Here is a 27,305-nt window from a genome sequence, read left to right as displayed (position 1 = left end):
TACGCTTCCATAATTAAATTAAACAGATGTTTGTGTTTTGTGGAAATATATAGGATATTGCATCCAGAATGCCTGACATTGAGTGCAAGTGGTATGAATTTAAAATAGCTATGTTTCACATTTCAAACATGGCTTTCCCCAAATAAAGTAATTGTTTACATATACCATACATTTAATGCAATGCAGCTTTTTCAAAAAGGTTTTTTTAAAAAAATAAATAAATCTCATTCTAAATTTCATTAGGAGCCTGTCTAGATTTCACTTATACTCAGCGGGCTTTGCTTTGGGACTCCTGCGGTGGAAAAGGAGCAGCAGCATTCTGTACCTCCCTTTTCCCACTGTATACATACATGTTGTTGAAGGGAATGGCACGGAAAAAGTGAAGGCTCCTTACGGAGAGACAAAACTAAATTGTTTATATATTACTCACACACATCAGTACACAAACCAGCTCTGCTCGCACCCTCCCTTCTTGCGCGCATTCTCCAGTCTATGTCTTGCTGGTCTTCTCCTTTATCTTTCCTACATCTGGGTCAGCAGCAGTGAGGGAGCTAAGAGGTTTTAGAAGTGGATAACCCTTACCTACAAAGCAATAATCAAGGCTTCTACTGGGTTATTGAGAGGAAGCCTATCCAACCTTAGCTCCCAGCCCAGAGGCAGGCATCTGCTCAGTCTATCCTTACCCCCAAAGATCTTAAGAAGGCTTGGCTTGGGCAGAAAGGAGACAGTATATAGCTTCCATTCAGCCAATGCCATCAAGGGCCTTCAGTAACCATCTCACTATTGGTGATGGGCTGTTCCCAAAGCAATAGGAAGGGGGATCTTGGACTCAGTGGATGCATGTAACAAGCCAAACATCTTCTGAGAACCATCTATCTTTCCTACTTTTGGGCTGATGGTGGGAAACTGAAGCTGATGGCAAACATTGACAGGTGAGCAGGTATGCCTATCTGTCAATCACCTGTTGTTGTTGTTGTTGTTCCACTTAATGCCAAAATAGGCTCTAAGCAGTTTAGATGTTTAAGGGAGGTTGCCAAAACTGCCAATCTGCTGATTGATGGTTACAGCAACCTCTTCTTAAGACACATTTACTGCACCAATCAGCTGGCTGACACTGCGAGCTCCAAAGGAGGTTGTTGTAACAGCTGATCAGCTAATTGGGAGTTACAAGGAGCCCCTTTGAAGTCTGTTTGGAGGAAGTGGTTTAGAGTGCAAAGGAGAATTTTCCCCCCTCTGCAGACATCTGTATACAGAGATTGGTCAAATTAGCAAAGAGTTGTATACAAAGCCAAAACAGAAATTTATTATTCTTATCAGTAGAGAAGTATAGGCAAAGTAACTACATTTGCATCACAACTGCTTTACATAATACATATGTATTTTAAAAGAAAAAAAGATTACTTCCACGGAAAAAACGTTATGATCATTTTCCCCATTTATTTTCTACACTTTCTAAACTTAGAATTTTGTTTTATTCTATAGGCTCATAAATTTATATTGTTAATATGCCTATATCATATGACTAAATACCCATGTGTACCATTTATTCTTGTGCCAAATTATGAATATTCAAAACTACCAACAAAATAGCATGAATACTTATTTTTCATGTCATGTAGAAATACAGTTATTCAAAGACCTACCATATAGCATGCTTAACCAAGAGTGTGGCTCTTGTCTTCACATAAGTGATAAGAGAATGCATATAGAGAAAACCCAATCTGAATTACTTTCATTTTACAATGCTCCCACCTCCTTCTGTATCTGGCAAGCTAGGAGTGGGGGGCCTGTGGTCCTCCAGATGCCCTTGGACTCCAACTCCCATCAACCCCAGACAGCATTGCCAATTGTCAGTGGTTAAGGAAGCTGGAGTCCAGCAGCAAATGGAGGGCTATAGGCTCCTCCTCTCTGCTCTAAGCAGCTATAATTATGTGGCACAAAAATACATCTGTGCTTCCTGGTCAGACGTTTTAGATCAGGGGTTGGCAAGGATTATCTTGCCTGGGCCGGATCAGTCCCGCAGAGATCCGTCTGTGGGCTGGATTGTGCACATGCATGAGTGCGCGCGCCCACAATTTCCAGTGTCTGCGCATGTGCAGATGTGATATCCATCGCTGCGGAAGTAAGTCCCTGCGCCGCGCTGGCTTAGCACAGCGCATGCGCGAACGGGCGGCTCAGTTCGGGGCAGCTCATGACCTCCAAGGGCCGCTTCCTGGCTATGGTCTTTAGGTTGCTGACCCCTGTTATAGCTAATGCTTCTTGTATCATAAAAACTTCATTTACTTGCAGACCAATCTGTATTAACTGTTATCACAACTGTATAATATGCACTCTTTTGTTCAGGAAATAAATGAGTTACAAATTGGGAAACTCATATTAAACCAATAGTTTAAATCACGATTAAGCTCAACTACTTTAAAAATACATTTCAATCATAGGCATACAGGCAAAGCCGACAATGAGTTACAGTATTTTAAAGAAATATGGGACCAAAGACAAATGGTAAAGAGCATTTTTGGGGGGAAATGGAAAAGGAACAAACCAAGTACAGTACATTTAACTAAGGTGGGAGTGTAACCCACTGCTGAAGCACAGCAGTAATTTGATCCTAAGTGTGCCATATGTGTTAATATTAAGATTAAATTGCTTTCCAAGCACCTTATTCTAAAAGATAAAACGTACTGTTAACTACATCGAGCAACAACAGATTCAAAACACTTCATCATATTAATTTTGTTGTCCGGTTTATTTCTTTGAGCGCCACACTTTGTGTGCAGTGCTTTACAGAGTTTTAGTTTATTAGCTTATTCAATTTATATATAGTGGTACTTCGGGGTTACAGACGCTTCAGGTTACAGACACTTCAGGTTACAGACTCCGCTAACCCAGAAACAGTACCTCGGGTTAAGAACTTTGTTTCAGGGTGAGAACAGAAATCGTACAGCAGCGGCGTGGCGGCAGCGGGAGGCCCCATTAGCTAAAGTGGTACCTCAGGTTAAGAACAGTTTCAGGTTAAGAACGGACCTCCAGAACGAATTAAGTTCTTAACCCAAGGTACCACTGTACCACCCTCCATTCACAGCTAAGGATGCAAGTACCTTATCTGAACTAGATGTAGCATCTAAGAAAATAAAGATATAAGCAGCAGTTTGGCAGGTCAAATTCTATCCTCAGCACTCTTCTTGCCATCATTCAAGGAAGACATATCCTTGGTCACAGAAAACACTGTGGAATAATCTTACGTTTTGTTCCACTGAGCTTATGACTGTCACTTTCCCTTATTCCTTTCCCTCTTGGGGACTTCAGGAATTTAAGAAATTTGAACTCTTAATGCTAAGGCCACCCCTGGAGAGGGCGGCAGTAAATCTTCTGAGTTTACAAGTCCCAGTGAGCCTAAAAGGATTAAAAAGGCAAGATACAACTATTATGAAAAAGCCCAACACTGAAACTTCCTCTCATTTATCCCCTTTATTAAAAGCTCTGATCAGTTTCTAAGACTACAAACAAACCTTTCCCACCCCACCCAATTTAGAGAAGCTAATTTAACATCAGAAGAAAATACATTAAAGGTGTCATTTTGATGCAAAATGAACTGCATTTTCTTTTCCACTCACAAATTGCTGAATATCTGGACATCAAAGGAAAGAAATAGCCTCTTAGCTAACACTGAGGTTTCTATCCATAATACGAAGCTAGCCCTTAACCTGAGCTTTTACAGATCTATGAAGAAGCATTAAAAATAATGAATATAGTTAGAAAAAAAGAATACCAATAATCGCTTGTTTGGTTACTTAGCTTATGTTTTCAAGTGAGAGTGTGTTGAAAAAATAAGTATAAAATTTTCCACTATGAAAATGTTTGCTTCAAATCTTAATTTTTGCTACCTAACAGCAGCACATGAATACTGTGATCATTGAAATGTTCTATCTTCTCTCCCCATGGTTCCTGTAATTAAATGAAGGAAAAATTGTGTGATTGCAAGCAGCATGATTGGAGTTATATGTAGTTGGGCCCTTTGATATGGATAATGCAGTGCAGTTCTGCATGCACTTTGCATCACACACTGTGAAAATGTGGCATACATGAATTTATCTATACTGCATGTGGAATATCTGACAAATTACCATCATTGATTCGTGTTTAAACATGAATGGCATATACAAAACTGCTGGGTTTATTTATACATTTATTTGAAGTACTTATAATTCACTCTTCGTTGAATATTGTCGATTCCAGAGTGGGGAACAATGAAGTAAAATAATAATATACAGGGGGAAAGCAATAAACAGAAATTGCAAAATCCATCAAAGTATGTCCAATAAACATCAAACAAATAAACAGCTCCATTACATAGCAAAAAAAACCCTAAACTACAACATTAGAAATTCCCATTTAATAAAATACGTGGATGAGGAAAACAGGACATTCAATTCACTGAAGAACCAAATGGTCCTATCAACAGTTCCCACACCATTTCTTACTTGGTGCAATGCAACCCACTCACTCCCCCCCCCCATCAGAGAGAGGGCCCCATTCTGTGCTAACAGACTCTCATTCTGTCTTTTGAGCACCTTCACTGCCATTCTCGAACCCATCCAGGCTCTCACCATGAGCAGCAAATTGTGAACTCTTAATATTATAACTGTACCATATGCTTTATCAAAATGTAAATCAGCCTAGTAACATAGTACATGGTCAATTAGTTTGTTGTTGACATTTAAATCTGTAAACAACTTGGGACAAGGACATCTAACAGAACTATGTCCCCTGATACAGACTAAGCTCAGCTGTAGGATTTTCTTATGAATGACCTACTGGTCATTTCACAACCAGCAGACTGTCCCTTGGGGACACTGCAAAAGTGGGCCCTCTCAGCAATGGCACCCAGTCTTTGGAATACCAACCCTCAGTCATGAAGTGGTCATCTTAAAACAACTCTCAAAAACTTCGGTTTATGCAAGTTTGCCTAGACTCTTACCAACTCCTACTTTCTAATTATAGGCTCTTTTTAATATTTTAAAAGTAATGAATTTTTAATGCTCAGTTTTATTAAATGGTGTTCTGCTTTAATTACTTCTATGTAAACCACTTGGAGATGTTCATTACATTAAGCTGTATACAATTTTTATAACTAAATAAATCTGAGAATGCATGCTGCTCCATGCATCTGTGCTGATTCTAGATCGCCATTCGTGTGGATGGGAGGAAAAGGGGAACAGCAGCTCCTAGCCTGATTAGGCTCATGGCCAAACTACATGTGATCAGATCTAACATTTGTTTATTTTTACTTAAAAGCAGCCTCAGTGATGCTATAATTTGCACTGTAGCAGCAAAGCTGGGGGTGGGGAGGAGTCAACCCTTTCCTATGACATTTTACAAAACTAAAGGAAGTACACAAACATACAGCAGCAGAAACAATAAAATATTTTCCCAATACGAGGCAAAGCACTTCCCCTCCCAACTACAGTTGAAACGAGCAAAGTCTGACCACTCATACCATTCCTTTTCTGCCTTATCCCCTGAATATAGGAAGTGGAGATAAGTCCTTTTCTGTGCCAGTACTGTAATTAAGGTCCGTGCTCCCTAGAGAGGTCGTTCTTGGCACCTATATAACTTGGGCACCAATTGAAGACTGTTGTATTGTCTTTGGTTTTGGTCCAATTAGTTTTGATGCTTGCTACTGCTGCTCTGAATTGTTATATTTGATCAAACTGTTGTTTTGTTGACTGGTTTTAGTTTTGGTTGATTTTTTTAAAAAAGAGAGAGGTAGCACTGAGCAAATAAATGTGCTAGTTAGAACCCTTATTTCCACATCCACCTGTATGACTTGCTTTCTGTCTTTTGATGGGGGCCGGAGTTTGCTAAGGAACAGAGGAGGGAGGACAAAAGACAGGGAGCATCTTAACTAGGTGAAGAGGAATCCTGGAGAGGCAGCATGGCTGGACCACTGCAGCACTGCTTAAGAAAGAATATATACCTGTATCTCATGCAAGCATATTTAACCTAGCATCCTCATTAAACAAATTTTCAAACCCTTAGCTGAAATTCGCATTTGGGGGAGAATCTTAGAAACAAAACAAAACCAAAATGGACGGAAAGGAGACTTTGGGAAAGTTTCTCCAATTCTTAATACCTTTATTACAACAGTCCTTCACTTCCTTTTCGCAGTGACTTATGCCAATCAGACCCTTGCCCAAACATCCCAAAAGGGTGAAGATCAAGTTATTATTACCACAACAGATTATACCAATGTAAGAGGCTCTGTTTCTGAAAGAACCTGAGCTGGCAGAGGCTCTCTGCACTCTGCTTTATTTTATTTATAGACGTCAATGGGATAGTGTAATTGCTCAAAGCTATGCTCAGTTACTTGAAGACATCCAAACTGAGACCATTAAAAACGTAGGGGGAAAAGATTGAAGCCCCAACTGGGACACTGTATTTCTAGACATAACCTCTTCGAAACCCCTATTTACCCTGAGTAAAGAAGAGCTGGAAAACTACCAAAAATGTCATCAAGATACTTTTTTTGAAGCCAAAGAAGGGGAGGGGGGAAGGAAAAAAATTAGTTCCACATGTTAAAACGATTCAGCGTTTAGTCTATGTAATTTGACTAACGTTATACTCATGACAATGCGCATGGCAATCTTACAGAAAACTAAAATTGATGTTATGCAACCTCAGAATATAAAGCAGATGGTGGAAATAAACCTCCATACACTATTAATTTTCTTCATCTTGAGCCTGGGAGTAGGGGACAAGGGAAATATATTTACTATAATCTACAATAATAGTAGATAATTATCCAGTGGATTCCTGTATTCTCAATAGAGGTCAAGAGCAGAATGACATAACGGGGGGGGGGGGAGAGAGAGAAGGGGAGAGCCACTCAAGAGTCCAAAATGCCATTATGAAATGGTACAGTGTCCAGTTGTAAAAGATAGAGGAGCATTTCCAGTACAAAAGCTATTTTGAAATATACAGTGGTACCTCTGGTTGCAAACAGGATCCGTTCTGGAGCCCCGTTCACAACCTGAAAGGAATGCAACCCACGTCTGCGCACGCATGAGTCGTGATTCGCCACTTCTGCGCATGCGCGTGGCGTCATTTTGCATGTCTGCGCATGTGTGAGTGGTGAAACCCAGAAGTAACCCTTTCCAGTACTTCCGGGTCGCCGCAGGACACAACCTGAAAAGACTTAACCTGAAGCAAACGTAACAAGAGGTATGACTGTATAACAAATTAGCACAAAGTACAAATTAACAAATACATATAAATATTCTGAGTAGAACGCAACAGCCAGGTTCTCATGTAGTGTTCAGTCAAATCATGGCTTATCATGAGCACGCTGGGTGCCCAGGAGGAGACTGCAGCTGTGCTGATCCACCCTATTACTTTCAGGTCAATGTAGAGTGGCAGCTAAGCTTAGCATATTGTCCAAGCTCAGACTTGGTTAAGCTCTCTCCTCCTAGATCACAATCTAAAGCCAAGTTTTGTTCTTTTCTCTTTCGTCAGGCCCAGTGCTAGTGGGCTATAGTGCTATAGATCTATAGGCTGGGGCATTTTGCGTAAATTAAGATGGCAAGCAGCAGCCACCAATGGAAGTGAAGCTTCCCATCATGTGGCTCTGTCTTTAAATACCATATTGGCCTGAATATAAGCCACACTTTCCCCCCCAATTCCGATTGTTAAAAGTTAAAGTGCAGCTTATATTCGCTACCGTACGATATTGCTGCTGAAACAGCTGCCACGAGGGCTGCCGGGAGCACAGGGCAATGGCGCCCGTCACGTCCACGGCTCCCAAGCCTCCCCCAAGGCACCGAATTTTAAAGGTGAGGCTTATATTCAAGTCAGGCTTGTATTCGGGCCAATACGGTGTTTGTTTCTAGTAGTTATGGCACTAACAATGAGCACAAAGGGAGGCTACCTATGCTGCTCAGCCACCTGAAAGGCTGTTGCTACTGAGGCAAACCAAGGAAGGAAGAGACTCTGTTACATACAGTACTAGCAATTGCTATGGGGTCACATGGAACAGCTGCAAAATGCAGGTGCCATTACCTGTGCAATTGTTTGCAGAAACCAACACAGGTATAAAATTCAAGTATTTCATCTCCACCATCATGAAGCTGTAACTCCTGGTCACCAACGTCTTGCTTTGCACTAGCTGAGTAAGTTGACTTGCCAGTTAACTCACTTTTTTCCCCTCTGTTCCCAAAATATGAGCCAGGAGTAGCTGCTTCGTCATATGAGAAACCATTCTAACACAATTGGGGACTTCTGTTTTGTTCTTCATGGATATTTATTAAAAGACAGAAAACAGGAAAACCCTATCAGAATCTAAGAGGAATGTTGGCCTCAGAAGGATTATGTTCATGTCGAGAGAGTTTCGTTTCATTCTTGGCGCTGTGTTTCTCTACTTTACAGATCTATCAATCACAAGACAGGCTGCACACTCACAGCTCTAATGGCATGGGATAAGCCTGTGTAATTTCATACTCCACAAGGAAAAAAAGGTCCAATACATGCAATGCTGTATGCACTATAAATCTGATCAGTACAGGCAAAGCTGGAAATATATAGTTTTCACATGCTGGGAGTGCAGTGCATGAGTACATTAAAGTTCTTATGTTGTCACTGTTTACATAAATAAAAGTGAATCACCCTGAAAATAAGTTACTGAAGGACGACAAAGAACATTCATTCAATAGTTAAGTAAACAATGCTAAAGGTGGCATGCTAAGCAAATAAAATATAAACAAAACATTGCTGAAAATCAAAGCTTAAAATATAATGAATTCACAAAATGAACAAACAAATGCTAACTTTGGATTCAAAGTTATACACTTTTAAACTTCAGCACTATCTGTTTCGCAATAACCCAAGCAAACAAGGAGTACCTTATAGGCTGCTTATGTAGATGTATATGGCCCAAGAAGCAGCCTAGGCACAAGGTATTAGTCTCTGAACTTATCTAAATGTCTTTCCACATACGAAAAATGACACCGCAGATTTACAATATTGGCAATAGCTATGTAGACACCTCAGAGTCAACCTGGAGTAGTTTCTATTGCACACCTTTGAAAACAAACACCTCATTATTTCCTTTAAAAAAATAAAAGCTCTCACCACCTTTGGAGTCCTGATATTAACAAATTTATGGTGGCACAGACAGAACAGGGGGAAATGCCTAGAAGTGAAAAAGTTTAAAATGTTTGGAATTCAGCTTCATAAAGAAGAATTTATAATATTCAGTAGGGTAACAGTGTAGTAGGCTGTTGCAACAAAACAAGACTAACAAGTTTATTATGGCACAAGTTTCAGACTACAGATACCTGGAATGTTATCCTAAGCTTAAAAACCAGCCACCCACAAGATAAAATTGCCACTTTCCACACAAGTAATATCGCCATGTAGCCATTGGGAGGGTTTGTCTCCTGCTTTTTAACAAAACCATACACAAATCTTTAGCATGCGGTCAAAATTCCTGTGGTTTAGTACTGAAAGCCATCTATCGCCAGCTTTACGTCAAGAACAGTTTATTTAACGGGTCATCCTAATTATTCTATTGCTTATACTGAATCACTGAAAAGCAGAAATCAAGCCTACTTTACAGCAATACTCCCCACACCGCCTCCGCCAACAAGAACTATTACTGTTAGGTCTGGAGATATTAACTGCTGCAACACTCAAGGATACAAACTGAAGTAATGCAAAAACCACATCCTCAGGTGGGGGGGGGAGAGAGGGGAAGTGTCCCGTTTCCTTGCCTGCTCCACTAACATTGCAGTGCTACATATGTCTACTCAGGAGTAAGCTGCACTGAGTTTAACGGGACACGCTCCCAGGTAAGCATGTTCAGCATTACATCCTAATTGCCCACTTGCAAAGGAAAGCGGTATGGGCTTGCAAGGGTATTTTATTTAAGGTTTTAAAAAGAAAAAGAAAACATTCCCGACCCAGATTTGCAGATTATATGAAACCTGCAACGCTGGTGACTAGATATATTTTTAAACTTATAAATTAGGAAGTGAAAGGCTGGGACTATTTCCCAGTAATTATCAATTATATCCAACTGCTTTCTCTCAGTCAGCTACCCTAAATTACGCAAGAACTACTGCTTTTGACAAATTGCTACAATTAAAACAATTTCTATTACAGATTGGGGTGGGTGCATAAATCACTTGTCACTTCGCCTGTCTGATGAATTGCAACAACAACAACAAAAATTATATGTCCTTAGGAAAAGCATACCTGTTTATTCAAAATAAACACTATAATGCAATTTCCTTCCAAACATCATGTTTATATATTATTTTCATTGTTTAGGATACCCCTATGCCAATCATGGGTGCAATGTCTTATTAATTTGAAAGAAACTTGAATCCGCAGCATACATTGATTCCTGAAACTACAGAATTTCCATTCTACTATAGAAGAGGAAGGTTTCCTTAAACTCATTCATATTTAATTTTTGAGGATGGTTCACTGCACATAAAATATTTATTAGTCAGGTTTTTGAAATTGCAATGCTAAAATGTCGGTCTCCCTTTCAAAATAGTTTTCACTTTACTTTAGGTTATATGCAAGCCTCTCTTTTCTTGGCCATCTCTGAAGTAAGAAGGACACAGTTACAACATAATCTTGCTAATTTCAAAGCTAACTGCATAGAAAAGGGGTGAGAATAGATACTATTTCTTAGACAATTTTATAAGTCACAGTAATCTGATGATACAGAAGGAACCCCCGCCAAATTCAATGGAACGTGCCCCTATGAATATAGGATTGCTCCCTATTGCACCAGCTTTTTCATCAACCAGTACTCCGATTCATCTCCTAACAAATTTCATTTTAGTTTATAATCTATATAAACAAGTAGCAACATTAATTCTTATTAAGCACTATTAATATAATCCATTCATTCATTTTCTTTTCTTTTCCACACTGAATTGCTATGAAAATTTTCTGTGACTGATGTGCTTCACACACCTGCTTATGACAAAGTCATCTAAAAGAAGGGAAACAGGCGTGACAGTGGGCAAAGTGCATTTTCCACACATAGCATCTGAGCCGGCTCATTACATGCAGAGTTAGCACGCCAGCAGTGCACCCTTCGAGGCCATCAATCACTACTGTGCTAGTATGCAAATTAGCAAATCATGTGGTAACTACATTTAGACGTGACAGGGCATGCATGGAACAAGCAAGCGCTTTTTCCCATGGTCCCTGTCATGTCTGTAAATTCAGCCCTAAAGTGGCAGTCCACTGGCCTCCCCAACACTCAAGCTATAATGAAATGTAAAATTAAGTGAATGGCTAGGGACTGTAACATCCTAAGCTGTTCTTGGCAAACTGTAGAAAAACAGCTAAGTGAAATCAAATTGAAACCAGATTTGTATCATCTCTTGCCTATCTTTATTGCTTTCTAGCTTGGTACTGGAATTCTCTGCCCCAGACATCTGGTTAGCTCCCTCTTGCTGCTACGTTGAAAGGCCCCTTAACTCATTTACCTGCTGTGGTTTTTTTCTAGATTGGTGGAACCTTGTCCCCATCAGCTTTCTTTCCGTGTCTCTGTTAAATTGCAAGCGACAGGGCCCTGCCTTGCTGTTTTAGAAGCACATAGGGAGAAACAGTGGAATCTGAGATATGAGTTTTTCAAAAGCAGGCTGAGGGCTGAGTTCCTCATCATTTCTCGGTGTAGGTGCACTAATGGATTCCTTATCTAATGGAAACCTAACAGCTGGAATGTTTTATGAGACTTCTTTTATTGAGTTCCAATTGTGCCCACGATGCTCTTTTTGGTAAAGCGGTGACCTCTGCATTTTAAAAGAACAATGGAAGAAACTGTGACCATGACCATCTTGACCGATTCCTGGAAGTGCTGCTCCCTGCCTTGCAAGCCTTTTTCCACCTGGCCTGGTTGGGTGGGGCCCTGACTGACTCCAGCTACAAAAGCTGAGGCTGGAACAGACTCTTGGGCAGCAGTGTTGTTTGGAAGTTGCTGTTGGGTTTTTTGTATCTTGTGGTTTATGTGGAAATTGTTCAGTCGTTTTTTAAAATAAAATATTTTATTTATTGTTTCTGATACTTTTGTTATGTGGTAGTTGCAGTTTGAACTGTGGAAAAGAAGCATACAAATAAAATTATGTATGTATGTATGTATGTATGTATGTATGTAAAGAACCCCAAAACTGAAATCTGGGGGAGGGCAGATCTATACAGATGATTATACACAGAGAGAAGGAACATCTGAAGATGATTTAGAGCAGAACAATGATGTTTTGATATATTAATGCAGGACAGGTAAGAGAAAGTATTAAATGTATGAAGTATTCAAGCTTCAAGAAGTGAGAGTTGCATTAAATCCATGCCTGAAAGATTCTGAAGAGACTCTCACCACTGTTACTTAATGTGAAGGAGAAAAGATCTGCTTTGCTTGCCACTACTCAGGAATCCACAACTCTAACCATAGCCCTTACACAGCAGTTACAAACCTCAAGATCTAACTGGGTTGGAAACATGACCACAAACAAGTCCTTATTAGTGACAGACAGCAATATACTCCCTGAAGAAGCAGAAGTATGAAAAACGTTTTGCCACCACTGCCACCTCTACGCTAGCGGAAAGAGACAGAGAGAGTTTGTTGCTTGATTGGCAGAGGCAGAACCAGCTGAACTAGACCTCAGGAAATGTTTGCAGATAGAGAAACCAGTGCTATAGCCGATAGAGACAGACAGACAGACAGACAGACAGACAGACAGAAAGAATGACTAGGATCAATGTGAAATTGGCCCAAATATAAGCCGCACCCGCAAATAAGCTGCACCTTTAAAATTCGGGGGGGGGGGTAGGAAAAAAGACAAGACAATACCCGAATATAAGCCGTTCCCTTAAAATTCCCAGGCATCCATTCTGTTTTACCGTATGTCTGTTTCAGCAACGATATCATAAAAGCCAATTTTTGTAATGTCAAGAATTTAAGCCGCACTTTAATTTTTCATGGTCAGAATTTGGGCGGGGCGGGGGGGGGTGTAGCTTTTATTTGGGTCAATACAGTATTGGGAATTCTTAAAGGCCACCTGCTAAGATTCTTGCCTGAGAAGTCCCCAATTCAAGCATATGGGAATTAATTCATTGCTAGATGATCTACCAAGTCACCACAATGTCTTTCTTACTGTATCCTATTGTGTTCAGTAGGAGGTGACCCACTCATAAAAAAGAAAGGAGACTGTTTTGACAATTTCCATTCCTAGTGCAGCCTATTGCAGTAGTCCCTGAAAATCTGCACTTAAGAGTTGGGGAACTCTCCAGAATAAGGTGAACGGTGTCAAAAAAGATAATTATGTGCCCTCTCTAGAGCAAAAGCACTAGGAGCACCAATTAGAGTCCACCTATAGGAATTAAACACTTGTAATTATCTCAGTACTTGAGAAGACTCAGACCCAGTACACTGTATGTGGACTGGGCCCTTTGCTCCACTCACAAGAGGGCAAATATTTGCATAAAGTTGGCATACACTTCATGTTGTTGTTTAGTTGTGTTCGACTCTTCGTGACCCCATGGACCAGAGCACGCCAGGCACTCCTGTCTTCCACTGCCTCCCGCAGTTTGGTCAGACTCATGCTGGCAGCTTCGAGAACACTGCCCAACCATCTCGTCCTCTGTCGTCCCCTTCTCCTTGTGCCATACACTTCATGCCATGTGAAAATCTGTATCATCTTTTGCAGGTGGGAATCAGAGGCCACACAAGATAGCAACAGGTCAAACTTTCTCCAGCATTTCCATACCTGAAATATGCTATATTACTACCATCAGTGCAGGACCAGAAGTGGCAGGGAATCATGGATCTTACCCCTCAATTCTGCCTCACTATGTAGCAGCAAAAATCCTCAATAAGCAATTGGCTTAGTAACTTTAAGTGAAACTCTACCTGTATCTTTTAAAGCTGCAGTGTTTGGAGTAGTTTTCTTGGCACACCATTTTCAGGGTTTAATGCTGAAAAATTAAAAACTGTATCTATACCAGTTTTTACCTAGTCTTGTAAAACTCTTGCCCTGTATTTCAGCTTATCAGTTTTTATGAGCAATGCTTAGCAGGTGATTAATCAAATCTCTTACCATTAGCAGTAACAGGAAAAAACAAAACAATATAGAAATAATTTTAAAAGGGCACATTATTTTATGCTCAATTTGTTTAAATAAGAGCGCTTTGTTTTTTTGGTCCAGATTTCTGAGCACAGAATACCCCTAGACTGAGCAAAAATTGCAGGTGAACTTTTTCTGGCGATGGAATCCTAGCCACAAAGTCTACTGTGAATATCAATACTTCATGGATGTCCACTTACACAACATGTCTTTTTCCATCTTCTCCCCTCATCCATCTGCTGTGCCCTCCAATCTGCTCCAGAGAGTCTCCAAACTTTCCAGAGCAAATTTTGAGGGTGGGAAGCAAAGGCTATAAAGTCCCATTGTGCAAGGAGAAGTCTGTTCTTCTCGTGAGAGAGCAACACTGGATGTCATCCCATATTCAGAACACTAGACTTAAACAGCATCAAGATTTGATTAACACATAGTGTTAATAGAATTTCATTCCATATATGGTTGTATAACAGTGTTAAGGCCACATATGCAAGTACTTGCCATATATACACTTGCCTACAAGCACAATACTCTACATGCTGTGACCCACTTTTTCCATTCATATTATTACAGTTTAAAAACATGAGTAAGCTTTATTTCAGAAAACTAGTTATAAGCGGAATGTCAGCAAAGTCTTATAGACATGCAACTTTCAAGTAGTGAACATGGTACATTGGTTAGGCCCTCGTTTTAAAATGTATAATATATTTTGAAGTGACAAGGTCTTGTTTCATGGCTACCAACAAATAAAGGACTTCCATCTACACACTTTCCTGCTCTTCAATATGGGGGCAGGGGGGAGAGAGAGAGAGAGAGAGAGAGAGAGAGAGAGAGAGAGATTGAAAAATAGTTTTCCTCCATTTCACCTCTCTAGTCTCACCTGAAACTGACAAACTATGGTTAAATCTTAACTATGTTTTATTTGGGGAGAAATTAACTACAAACCATGGTTTATGAACAAATCGTAGTTAAGATCAAATGCAGGTTAGCGGGTCAACTGCAACACCAAACTATGGCCACTGGAAACTTTTCACTTTTGATTTCCATCTCCTCCTTGCAGCACACAATGTCAGAATGTAGCCAATGTTTCAGTAATCTATAACTGCACAGTATCCTGGTGAGGAGACCAATTGTAATGTTTTTTTCCTGTGAGCACTATGACACAAAGTAAGGTAATGGTTATTATAGTAATGAAACATTACAATTTCCCTATTTGAAGACCTGGTTCACAGGACATTGTAAGCCAAACTGTGGCTTAGCAAGACTTTGCAAATGTGTAGGTTCCCAGAGCAAAGCCAAATCAATCTAAGCTGATGTTTGGCTCAGCATGACATCCAATCTCGGACTCCTTGTTTAATCTCTCATCTCACTAACCAAAATAACAAACTTGGCTACAAGCTTGTGCTTGGTGAGGAGAAAATTCAACCATCAGTCCTAGTCTGGACAACACAGTAAGCCAAACCTTTGCTTTGCTCTGCGTGGTCACACACTCACCAAACCATAGTTTGGCTAACTGTGTCTTGCGAATCAACTCAGTAAGTCCAGTTCCAAAGTAATTATTCTTTAATAAAGAAAATTTGTGGAAGATAGCATTAAATGGCAAACATTTTTTATTTTTCTTATTTCTTACATTGCTTATTTTTCAATTTACTGTTAAAAAAAACTTTAAAGAGAATTAAACTGCTTCCCACAAATTTACATAATAAAATCATTACACATGGAAAAAGTTCAAGTCATAAATTGCGATTAACTTCCTCCACTGCCACCTCTCTTCTGATTCTTTATTTTGTTCTTTTATGCTATTCTTTAAGAGATCTGACGAGGCAGAGTACTTAATTTTATCATAGCTGCAGTACACAGAAGGTTCATATTAAGGCATCTTTTTCCAAATCCCAGCTATCAGACAGCAGAGAGGGAAATGCCTTGGGGTAAGTAGGGCAGCCATAGGGAACAGAGTCCATACGGCTCTTCAACATACACTTCTCTTCAGATCAAGGCTCTTTTTTATACTATCGTATTTCCCTCTTTCACTGCACTCTGGTCAGATTTTTTTTTTTTAAATGAGTTTCTCTCTCCATAGCAAAACAGTACGTATGTTTTAGTACAGTGGTACCTCAGGTTACATACGCTTCAGGTTACATACACTTCAGGTTACAGACTCCACTAGCCCAGAAATAGTGCTTCAGGTTAAGAACTTTGCTTCAGGATGAGAACAGAAATCATGCTCCAGCGGCGCGGTGGCAGCAGGAGGCCCCATTAGCTAAAGTGGTGGTTCAGGTTAAGAACAGTTTCAGGTTAAGTACGGACCTCCGGAACGAATTAAGTACTTAACCTGAGGTACCACTGTATATTAAAGAGTTACTACAGATTCTGGTCCACTCATGTTTGAAGTATGACTGTGTGAAATGTGTGTGTGTGTGTGTGTGTGTGTATGAGAACATGGTTTCTGCAAATCTAGCAGATGCAGCTTCCATTCTTTCACTAATGAGAGGTAAAATCAGCGATTCTAAAAGAAACAAAAACAAAATAACATTTTGTCAAAGCTGCAAGACTCTGTTCCACAAAGCTGTACTTTGTATATACTGTGCCATCACCATTTCTTGATTTCCTGTTTACTGTTGAAGAAATTTAATAGAACAAAGCAGTATCCTCTTTCACTTTTCAACATGAGGAAAAAAAGATAGAAACTATAAGTACATCTCCTTGGAAATTAGGTTCCCAGTGAATGTGCTCAGGTTCATTTCTAAATCTAAGTTTGCTGAGTTATAATCTAGCTATCCATTAAATCTGTAATGTTTTGTATGTTACATTTATACTAAATCTTAGTTGTAAGGTGAAGTTTTCTACTGACAGCTTTGAAGTTTCCAAAGTCCAGAACCTCTTGGAACGAAGTGGAATTTGCAGATAATGACATTATCTAATAAAAACAAAATGTCCAGGGATACAACACCGAGGAATTAGGCAAATTCTACATATGCTATTAATTATGAGGTGGTGACCCTCACAGTAAATTATGAAAAAAGAAGCAAATGCTAGCAAATTCCTCACATTTATTTACAGATGTTCAATACAGCGTCCAATCATAATTCTAAATGTTAAGGTAATTTCAAAGCTACTGTATGTGACCCATGCAGCAGCCACCTGTTGCATAAGCTGCTACAAAATGTCTTCAGAGTGTCTGCATCTAATTTTTGTTTATTCAAAACCATTATTCACACTATAAAAGCGAACAAACTGGGTTGTTGCATGTCTTATATAGCAAGCTGTTCTCTCATGCAGACAAAGAATAAGGGCCCCAGTATTTTCCTTTTAAAGTATGAAAAATCAGAGCAAAACCTTTAGAATCTTTTTCAAAGCCAAGGCTTAATTTGCATGACAGTTTAGCAATTATGAGGGATTGGGGTTTTGTTTTGTTTTGTTTTGTTTTGTTTTACTGGTAATACAAAGAATGAGGTACAGGATAATTTCCAGATGGTGTCCTATTTTGCATTGATTTTTAGGCTTGCGTTGTCCTGGGAGCTTTAGTTTTATCCCCAAGTTTCACATGCCATCCCCACTTCAAAGTAAGAACTCTCCCCCCCCCCCCCCACTTTCCTCTAATTTATTAGTCCTTCTCTAAACATACAACAGCCTCCCTGCAAAAAGCCATAACCCATTATTCTGTACATGGGCTCCACCCAGCAATTATATCATCTTTCCATTGACTTTCTGACAAGAAGAGCTGATCAACAGTGGAACAAACTCCATGCAAAGGTAGTAGACTCTCCTTCCTTGGAGGTTTTTAAACAAAGTTTGGATGGCCACCTGCCATGGATGTTTTAGTTGAGATTCCTGCATTGCAGGGGGTTCAACCAGATGACCCTCGGGTTCTCGTAGAGCACGTCTTTGGGGATCATGCCATCTTCCATTCTGTGGACATGACCAAGCCACTGTAGGCGTCACCAAGATAAGAGTGCAAACATGCTGGGAATGTGGGCTTGGGAAAGCACAGCTTGGTTTGACTCTGTCCTGCCATGAGATGTCCAAAATCTTCCTGATGGAAGACATATGGAAGGCATTGATATGTCACTCCTAGCTCCATGGAAGTGGGTTGCCCACAACTCACTTCCATAGAGAAGTGTGTGCAACACACAAGCCTGACAGACCTTCATCTTGGTACTGAACATTAGCATCACAATATCCTATACCCTTTAGGAGATGCAAGCCATTGCCATAGCTGCCATGCCGATATGCTTGTCCAGCTCAGTGTTGATTGAGAGGTTGCTGGTTATGGTGGAGCCTAAGTAGTAAAAATCATCTCCCAGCTCAAGCATGTGGTCACCAAAGCTTATGTGTGAAGCGCTGGCGATGTCCTGACCCAGGATGTTGGTGTTCATCAGGCTGAACTCCATCAGGCTTGGGCAAAACAGCTGATGAGTCTATGTAGAGCTTCCTCTGAGTGGGTTGTCAAGGCTGTGTCATCTGCAAACAATATCTCTCAGATCAGGACCTGCCACACTTGGCGTGGGATTTGCCAGGTTGAATGCAAGTACAGTGGTACCTCAGGTTACATATGCTTCAGATTACGTACGCTTCAGGTTACAGACTCCACTAACCCAGAAATAGTACCTCGGGTTAAGAACTTTGCTTCGGGATGAGAACAGAAATTGTGCTCCAGCGGTACGGCGGCAGCAGGAGGCCCCATTAGCTAAAGTGGTGCTTCAGGATCAGAACAGTTTCAGGTTAAGAACGGACCTCCGGAACGAATTAAGTACTTAACCCGAGGTACCGCTGTACACACCATCTTCAGTCAAGTTGAAGGCATATGAGGGCAACAGAGAGAAGAATATGCCAAAGAGAGTTGGGGCAAGAACATGGTCCTGTGTTGGGGAAGGCATCCGAGAATAAACCATCATACTAGACCAGGGTTTCCCAAACTTGGGTCTCTAGCTGTTTTTGGACTACAACTTCCATCATCCTGAGCTAGCAGGACCAGTGGTGGGGGATGATGGGAATTGTAGTCCAAAAGTGCCAGAGGCCCAAGTTTGGAAAACCCTGGGAAACTCTGTACTAGATGGTGTCGAGCATGTTCTTGAGGAAGGACACAGTAATTTTGTGAAGCTTAGGTGAGCTTCCTATCTTACTGAGCAGTATAATAATCCTTTCCTGCTGAAGAGGTCAAAGGCCTTCATCAGGGACAGTCTATATTACAACATTCATCTGCTTTCAAGTTACAACTACAAAAACCTATATTAAAATATTCAGTATTTTAGGAAAACGCTAAAAACATGAGACTATATCAACAGAAAAATCCATTCTGTGTTCAGCAGCAGGTTTGATTCACGTGCACAACTAAGGACAGAGCTGATTGACAGGCAGGTTTTGTGATCTTATGAGCAACGCCGCAATCTAAAAATGTAGAAAATGCTCTCTTGGAAAACCCTGGGGAAACACTGCCCTTCCCAACTGATGGCATGGCATTCTTTCCTCTTGAAATAATGAGCTGTGCAAGGCTTGTTTGGCTTTCACGTAAACAGTTTTTCACACCAAGGTAAGTCAGTCAGCATATTATCTGTCTTTTTGCAGTACCTTAGCAGATTACATTACAGGTAAATAAACATAGGGTGCTTTCAGACCTGGGATTTATTGCATTACTTTTCCTGATTATAACGCTAATGCTTCTATACCATTTTCTAATGTCCCTTTCACACCTATTGCATTATGGAATAAGGGCTTTTCGACATATACCAGCATGTTATGTTAAGAGTTCATTCACACCAGTGGGCGTGGTGTGGCACAACTAACATCATTGGACAATGTCACTATTCCCCCACCCTTTCACCCACGTTCCACCCACTTTCCACTTCAGTTCCTCCATGATTCCTCCATGAAAACATGGAAGGAACTGTATGCCTGTATACTGCCCCAAATTTTTGTCACTTCACTGCCACCATGTTCTGGGTTGATGCAGTTGCAAATGGATTTTCCCCCTCTGGAAGCAATTAAGACAGAAAAAAAATAGCTAAACTTCCACTATAGTCTGCAAGATTTCCAGAAGTGGCTTTTGCATTGTGTGAAAGCTGAAATATAACACAGAAATTAAGCATTAAGGAAATGGAATAAACTGCCATTTGAATGCAGCCATAGTGAAGTCACAGAATGTACATGCTTAATCTGCATTCTGAGAATCTGGAGTTCTTAAAATAGTGCTACTAGAACAGTTGACAGAAGCAGGTTATGGAACCTCTTGCTCAATTATATATGAGAGTGTCACCCAACAGATTCATTTAACAAGCTAGTGTTCTTAATTTGGCCCTTAAAAATTCTAAGCATAATGCTGCTCGCTGTTCAACTTGAATCTACCACCTGAAACCTAACATCTTTTCTTTCATTCTTTCCACGCACTTTAAAAATAATGCTCATTAAATATAGAATTATAGAGGAGAAATAACCAGAGAAGATAAAAACTCCTGCACAGCTGCGAGAATTTCGCTCACATTTAGTTTCACTCCGAAAAGAATCTTGGCTTGTCATTTAGTATAGACCAGAGATCTTGCCTTGTCACATACCAAACCAGACATTGTGGTTGAAAGCAATCTCTGGTCAGTTCCAAACAAGCCAACTTCAAAACAGTGGGTTATGAAACTGGTTTGTTTAACTAACCAGAGGTTTAAATCACTACCTCAGACTCATACATAACAAGCAAGGAATCTTTGAAAGTGAAACTAAATGCTGGAAAAATTCTCCTTCTGGTCAAAAGGAGGAGAGAAGAGAAGAGTGAAAAAGCCTAAGGCTTTGTTCAGGCCTATTTATTTATTTCATTAAATGTATAAACCCCATGACTGGAAACCACTCTGAAGAGTTTTTTAAAAACAAAACAAAAACAAAGACTCTTTTTTTTTTTTTGGTTCCTGCACCCAAAGCTAAACCCTGATTTAGTGTTATGAGTGAACAAAGCCAATGCTGAATTCTGACAATGTGCAAGGGTGGGGTTTTGGAGGCCCAGATAAAAGAATCCAGATTTTGGAAACTGGAACAGGAGTTAGCATTTAAATGCTGAACATGACCTCTTCTAGCTTATCTACCACACAGATACACTGCAAAACTATGGAAGGAGTGTGGTAGTGCAACTCTGGTACATCATTTCAGATGACCTCCATTCCAAATACTGACAAGATTGCAAGCTTATGTTCTTGCATTAATTCTGTGATAAGAGTTGCTCATCCATTAAGTCTATGAATAGATGAAACAGGCTTACAGCTCCCAGTTGAATGGAACCAAGATGAGAAGAAGAAAAACATTTTTCTTCTGGCATGTGACATGTCAGTATCTCTGCTATGTAAGACAAAACAGAATCAAAAGTGATTGGGAAATGTTGTTAGATAATGGAAAGCATTTACCCTGCTAGAAGGATATCGTAAAGTGAATTATGTTCTAACATCCTGGTCCGAATGCTCTGGGTGCCAGTTAGTTTCTGGGTCCAATTCAAGGTGCTGGTTTTGACCAACATAGCCTTAAATGGCCCAGGACTGCAATACCTGAATGACTGCTCCTTTCCATATGAATCTACTCAGCCCCTGCTATCATCATCTGATGCCCTTCTTCATGTGCCTCCTCCGCGAGAGGTCCAGAGGGTGGCAACACGAGGATGGGCCTTTTCTGCAGTGTTTCCCCATTTGTGGAACGCTCTCCCCAGGGAGGTTTGCCTGGTGCCTTCATGGTATACCTTTCAATGCCAGGCAAAAATGTTCTTCTTCAACTAGACCTTTGGCTGATTAACATCTTATACACTTTTAAAGGTGTTTGTGGGAAGGGAGGGTTGTTGTTGTTGTTATGTATTTTGTGTTTTTATCTTGTATTTTTATGCTGTGACCCACCCTGAGATCGACAAATGAGGGCGGTATACAGCTTTAATAAATAATAATAATAATAACAGTACTGAAAGTCTTTCCTGGGTGCTGCTCACCACTGAGCTTGTAAGGCTTAGTGCCCAACACTTTATGTGCTGTTCAGAGGATTAATACAGGACACAACATACATAAAATCTCCTTTGATTTCTGCAATCAGATGAAATACTCAAGTACAGGAGGAGACAAGACTGCAGTTGGCCATCAAAGCATAACCAAACAAAATTTAAACTATCATTGTCTACAGGAATCCAGTGCCCCAACAAGAACTTGGGCACTCATTGAGTGGGGGAATTGTTTAAGTAACAATGGTTTAAGTTGGGGTGGGGAATGCAACAGCTGCTAATCTTATCGATATAGAGTCTCAAGCTCACTGGAGTAAACAGAATTTTATGCTCTTTTGTGTTAAACATGAAAGGACTTGTTCCTCAGTTGCTACACTTGGCAGATGTCAAGCTTGGACCCAAAGCATTGAGGCTTGTGCCATTTTTATCATAAAAAATATAAAACTAACAGGGCCTGCGTTTAGTGGCATCTGGCAGCTTTAGTGGCAAGTATCAGCCTGGCTTATTGCCCAGTACTGTAAGCTACTGTGGTGTAGTTTTGACATTGTTATCAAAATTGAATGGCAGCATAGTTTAAAATGTTAGTATTTGAAGTTTGGGGCATATGTATATTATTTCAAACTCGCCATAAATTGACAGGATGTTGGAGTGAAATCTCTGGTCAACTAAAGGAGGACTTGTAAATCTTCTGTGCCTTCTATAAGATATGATAAAAGCAATTAAAGATACATGGCATTTGCTTTGTTGCCTCAGTGTGGTGGTATTATAGAAAACAAGAACTCAGCAAAATTCAAAATTATTATATATAAATATAAGGAAGGATATGAATGGCCCTTTTATGCAACACCATAGCAAAAGTGGGGGACTGTTTGAAGTTTTGAAGATTTAATATTTAATTCCTTCAAATTGTTCAATTATGTTTTATTATTAGTGCCTTCTAAAAGGTGTGTATGACTTGCTGGTGGATTGCCAGGGGAGACTCCACCCTTCCCTTCCCAGATAATTGCCACTGAAACATTAGTATACCTCTGCAAAATCTTGGAAGACAAGAGAGCTGAACAAAGTACCAATAACTTTTTGTTCCATGGATGGACAAGACACCTCATCCCCTTGTTACCCAATGGAGACATCACAAGCTCATAAAATTCATCAGAAGCTCAAAGTCTCTGATCCCAGGGACTTAAGGGAAGTGGGAAGTCTTTGTCAGTCCCCCTCCCCTTCCTGTTTTAAGTCCCAGATCCCGCTCCTATCTTAAACAGGGGAGAGATATGAAGCTGGCCCCAATCCTATCACTTGACAACACCAGGCCCCAATGCTCTGCCAGCTATAGAGCAGAATTTTACCTGCCACCTTGGCCAGCATGAACAACAGGATTGTGGATGCAATGACGACTCTGCCATTCTGTCATGCCTCATCACTGTCTGGCCAGAGACTGGTTTGCTCTTTCAGTTATCACTTTAAATCAGAATATACTTTATTGTTTTAAAAAGTAGTCCTGTGCATTCAGAGGCATTGGGTTTTTGTTTTTTGCATGCTCTAGGCTCTGTTAGGTCACCTTCTCTTTGGAATGTTGTAACTGAGGAGTATAAGTATATACACAAACACAGCTGTTCCACTTTTACTCCATTTCATTTTATTTCTTTAAATTAAACCTTCCCCAATTTCAGCCATCCAATTAGTTTCTCTCTATCAAAAGACACCCTTTAGCCTTTCATCTTCTTGGAAACTGAACACGACTGAAGGGTGTCATGGAAACCGTATCTCAGGTCATTTCCTGTTTCAATTGCTTTGCTACCCAGTAAATAAAATACACTGGTTGTATGAGATGGAAACAAATGGATAATTGTTATTCCATCCTATGGTGCGAACAAAAAAAAAATCCGAAACTCTGTTTTTCCATAACATCTGAATCAGCTCTATTTCTGCATAACTTCTGAATGAGGAGAGGCTGTGCAAGCCCCGAACCACTGCCTTAATGCATTGGAGGCCAGGAACAGGAGCAATAAACTTGAGTTTGAATATTGGGAAGGTGGAGGCTTTGTGGATAGGTAGTTTCCATGTCCAGAAGATAGGCCAGTTTCCAGTTCTGGACAGGGCTGCACTCTCTCTAAAGGGGCAGGTGCAGAGCTTGGGGGTACTGCTGGATACATCTTTATCACAGGGTTCGAAATTAGCAGGGCGCCAAAATTAGCATTTTGCACCTAAAGATCCTCTACTTTCGAGCACCTCAAAAAGTCTAGGTGCCATTTTTTGTGCCTGGCCGACACTCCAGGATTACTGAAATGTATGCACTTTGAAGCCTCAAAGTATATGTTAAGGATAGACAGTATGTTAAGGAGCTTAATCATAAAGAGTAGAGTGTTTTAAAATTGAAGTATGATGCCAATATTTTTATTGTCAACACCAAATTAAACATGTATTAACATTTTTTGCTGAAAATGTGATATTAACTATTTGTCACTTATGTGAACAGCGTATTAGTTCATGCTTATCAAAATAATGAATAAAAACTGTTGTTGCCGCCCACCCCACCCCCCCAGGGGCAACTAGACATTCTGTTTTGGTGCCCACAACCCAGGTCCCAGGTCCCAGTTCCTAACCCTGCTTTATCATCAGAGCCCCAAGTGACCTCTGTGGCTAGGAATGCCTTTCACCAGCTTTGTCATGTATGCCAGCTACAGATATATCTGGATCAGAATAACATGACCACTGGAGTTACATTGGTAACCTTGAGATTGGATTACTGCTCTGTGTGAGGCTGGCATTGGGTCTAGTCTGAAAACTCCAACTGGTGCAAAATGCAGTGGGTAAACTGCTGATGGGTACAGGAAGCTGACAACATGTGACACCTCTGCTAAAGCATCTCAACTGGCTGCATATACCAGGCCAGGTCCAAGGTGTTGATTCACAAAGCCCTGAGCAACTTGGATCCAGGATCAGGACAGCCTGAGCTACACTAGAGCTCAATCACTGAGATCATCCAGAAGAACACTGCTCGTTTCCCCTTCCCACATACTCCACCCATGTTTCAGATGCCCAACTGGCCTCACCTAGAAGTCAGGCATTTAGTGTTGCCTGTGCCGTGCAAGCCTTTTTTGTACAGTGGTACCTCAGGTTACAGACGCTTCAGGTTACAGACGCTTCAGGTTACAGACTCCGCTAACCCAGAAATAGTACCTCGGGTTAAGAACTTTGCTTCAGGATGAGAACAGAAATTGTGCGGCGGCAGCATGGCGGCAGCGGGAGGCCCCATTAGCTAAAGTGGTGCTTCAGGTTAAGCACAGTTTCAGGTTAAGAAAGGACCTCTGGATAGAATTAAGTTCTTAACCCGAGGTACCACTGTATTTAATGAATGTTTAACATCTTCTTGTGGAAAGAGATGGATCAATATAAATACATAATAACTGATAGCAAGCACTGACTTACAGCATGCTTTCGCTTTAGAAGATGCCAAAACATTTACAAGGGGACTGGAGAGTCCAATATGAACTCCCTTGAATAAGAAGAAAATAGATCCTGCATATTCTAACAAAACATAAGCACCCTGCCTTTTTATTTTCCTTTAGACAGCATCATTTATTGCACCTCATGTAGAACAAACAGTTCTGTTGTTTCTTAATGGAGGAAGAAGAATTTATAAACATTCTGCCATTGCTAATCAATAATATATTTCCCAGACAAAAAAAAACCCTGTAATCTGTTCTTTTAAGTGATATATAGTTAGAATATTAGCTAATAGGGAAAATAAGCAAACACTACTGGTAGGACCTGAACCAACACATGGTCTGGATCTTATATCTATGACAAGATGTCTAAATCTGAATGAAATAAGAAAACCTCGCTTTCCCTTCACAGTCAGAATGCAAATGCAAAAACTCCATTTGCAGGAGGATGAATGAAGAGTATTAAATGCTCACATCGCAAATGCCAATACCGATCCTTTACCAATTCCCATCCCCCAATCCCCATCCCTCTCTCCCTTTCCTCCACCTCCAATTATTCTCCATTCAAGCTTAAAATTAGAAGGGTTTTTTTTCCTTCTTCTTTTTTGCTCAGTCACAGGGACTTTGGAAGCTCCACAGGAACTGCCGAGAGATTCAGAAATGCACAATAGCTTCTATCCACAAAGCATTCTTTCATCCAGGCAGTACCTCTATTAAAAACATCCCTTTAATGTGCGCACATTTTATAAAGAGATTGTGAAGCACAAGCTCACACACTAATTTACACGCATGATCAAGATTTTAATTTTCACACTAAGAGGAAAAATTCCAAGGCTTCGCAATTAGCATGTATGAGTATATAGAAATGGAGCTGTTTACTCTTACATCACATAAAGGTAAAGGTAAAGGGACCCCTGACCATTAGGTCCAGTCGTGGCCGACTCTGGGATTGCGGCGCTCATCTCGCTTTATTGGCCGAGGGAGACGGTGTACAGCTTCCAGGTCATGTGGCCAGCATGACTAAGCCGCTTCTGGCGAACCAGAGCAGCGCACGGAAACGCCGTTTTACCTTCCCGCCGGGGTGGTACCTATTTATCTACTTGCACTTTGACGTGCTTTCAAACTGCTAGGTTGGCAGGAGCAGGGACCGAACAACGGGAGCTCACCCCGTCACGGGGATTCGAACCACCAACCTTCTAATCGGCAAGTCCTAGGCTCTGTGGTTTAACCCACAGCTCCAACCACGTCCCTTGCCTTACATCACATAGTTGGTTCCAAATGTATTACAAACACATTCAAATCCCACTTGCCCAATTCCCACGCGTGAGGTTTATTAGAACCTCACCATTCGGTGTGTCTTTTTTAAGCAGTCTCTCACTTAAGACTGCAATCCTACACACACTTACCTGAGTGTAAGTCCCACAGAACTAAAGGGAGGTTCGTTTCTGAGAGGGCACTGCACACCCTTCGGTGAATTTAGCAATTTGCGCAAAACATCAAAAACATTCTTGGTGGAGAAATAATTAAAAGTGTGCTATATCATGTGTTCTCTTGTAAAATGCAAATCACAGAGTCCATTCTAGGACTGCTTCAGACACCCTTTTTATTGTGCATTCTTGATGATGTGTGTTCATTATGGCATTATACACAATCCCACTTTCAAGACTGCTTGTGCCTGCAAAGGTTTTAGTACATATAAAATACTTTGTTTTCAAACAGTGCACATCCTGTAATTTCTTGATGAACTCCTATGACTTTTCATACCACAAATGTTATTGT

General features: G+C 40.5%; 1 protein-coding gene across 3 annotated transcripts in view; it reads right to left on the bottom strand.

Moving 5' to 3' along the window:
• Positions 1-27,305, bottom strand: part of CACHD1 (cache domain containing 1) — a 122,196-nt gene that overhangs the window by 78,523 nt on the left and 16,368 nt on the right. The window lies entirely within an intron of this gene.

Source organism: Podarcis liolepis, assembly GCF_965112155.1.
Source record: "Podarcis liolepis genome assembly, chromosome: 6".
Taxonomy (NCBI): Eukaryota; Metazoa; Chordata; class Lepidosauria; order Squamata; family Lacertidae; genus Podarcis; species Podarcis liolepis.
Note: the sequence above shows the minus strand (reverse complement) of the source record. Positions and strands in the feature narration are given on the sequence as shown.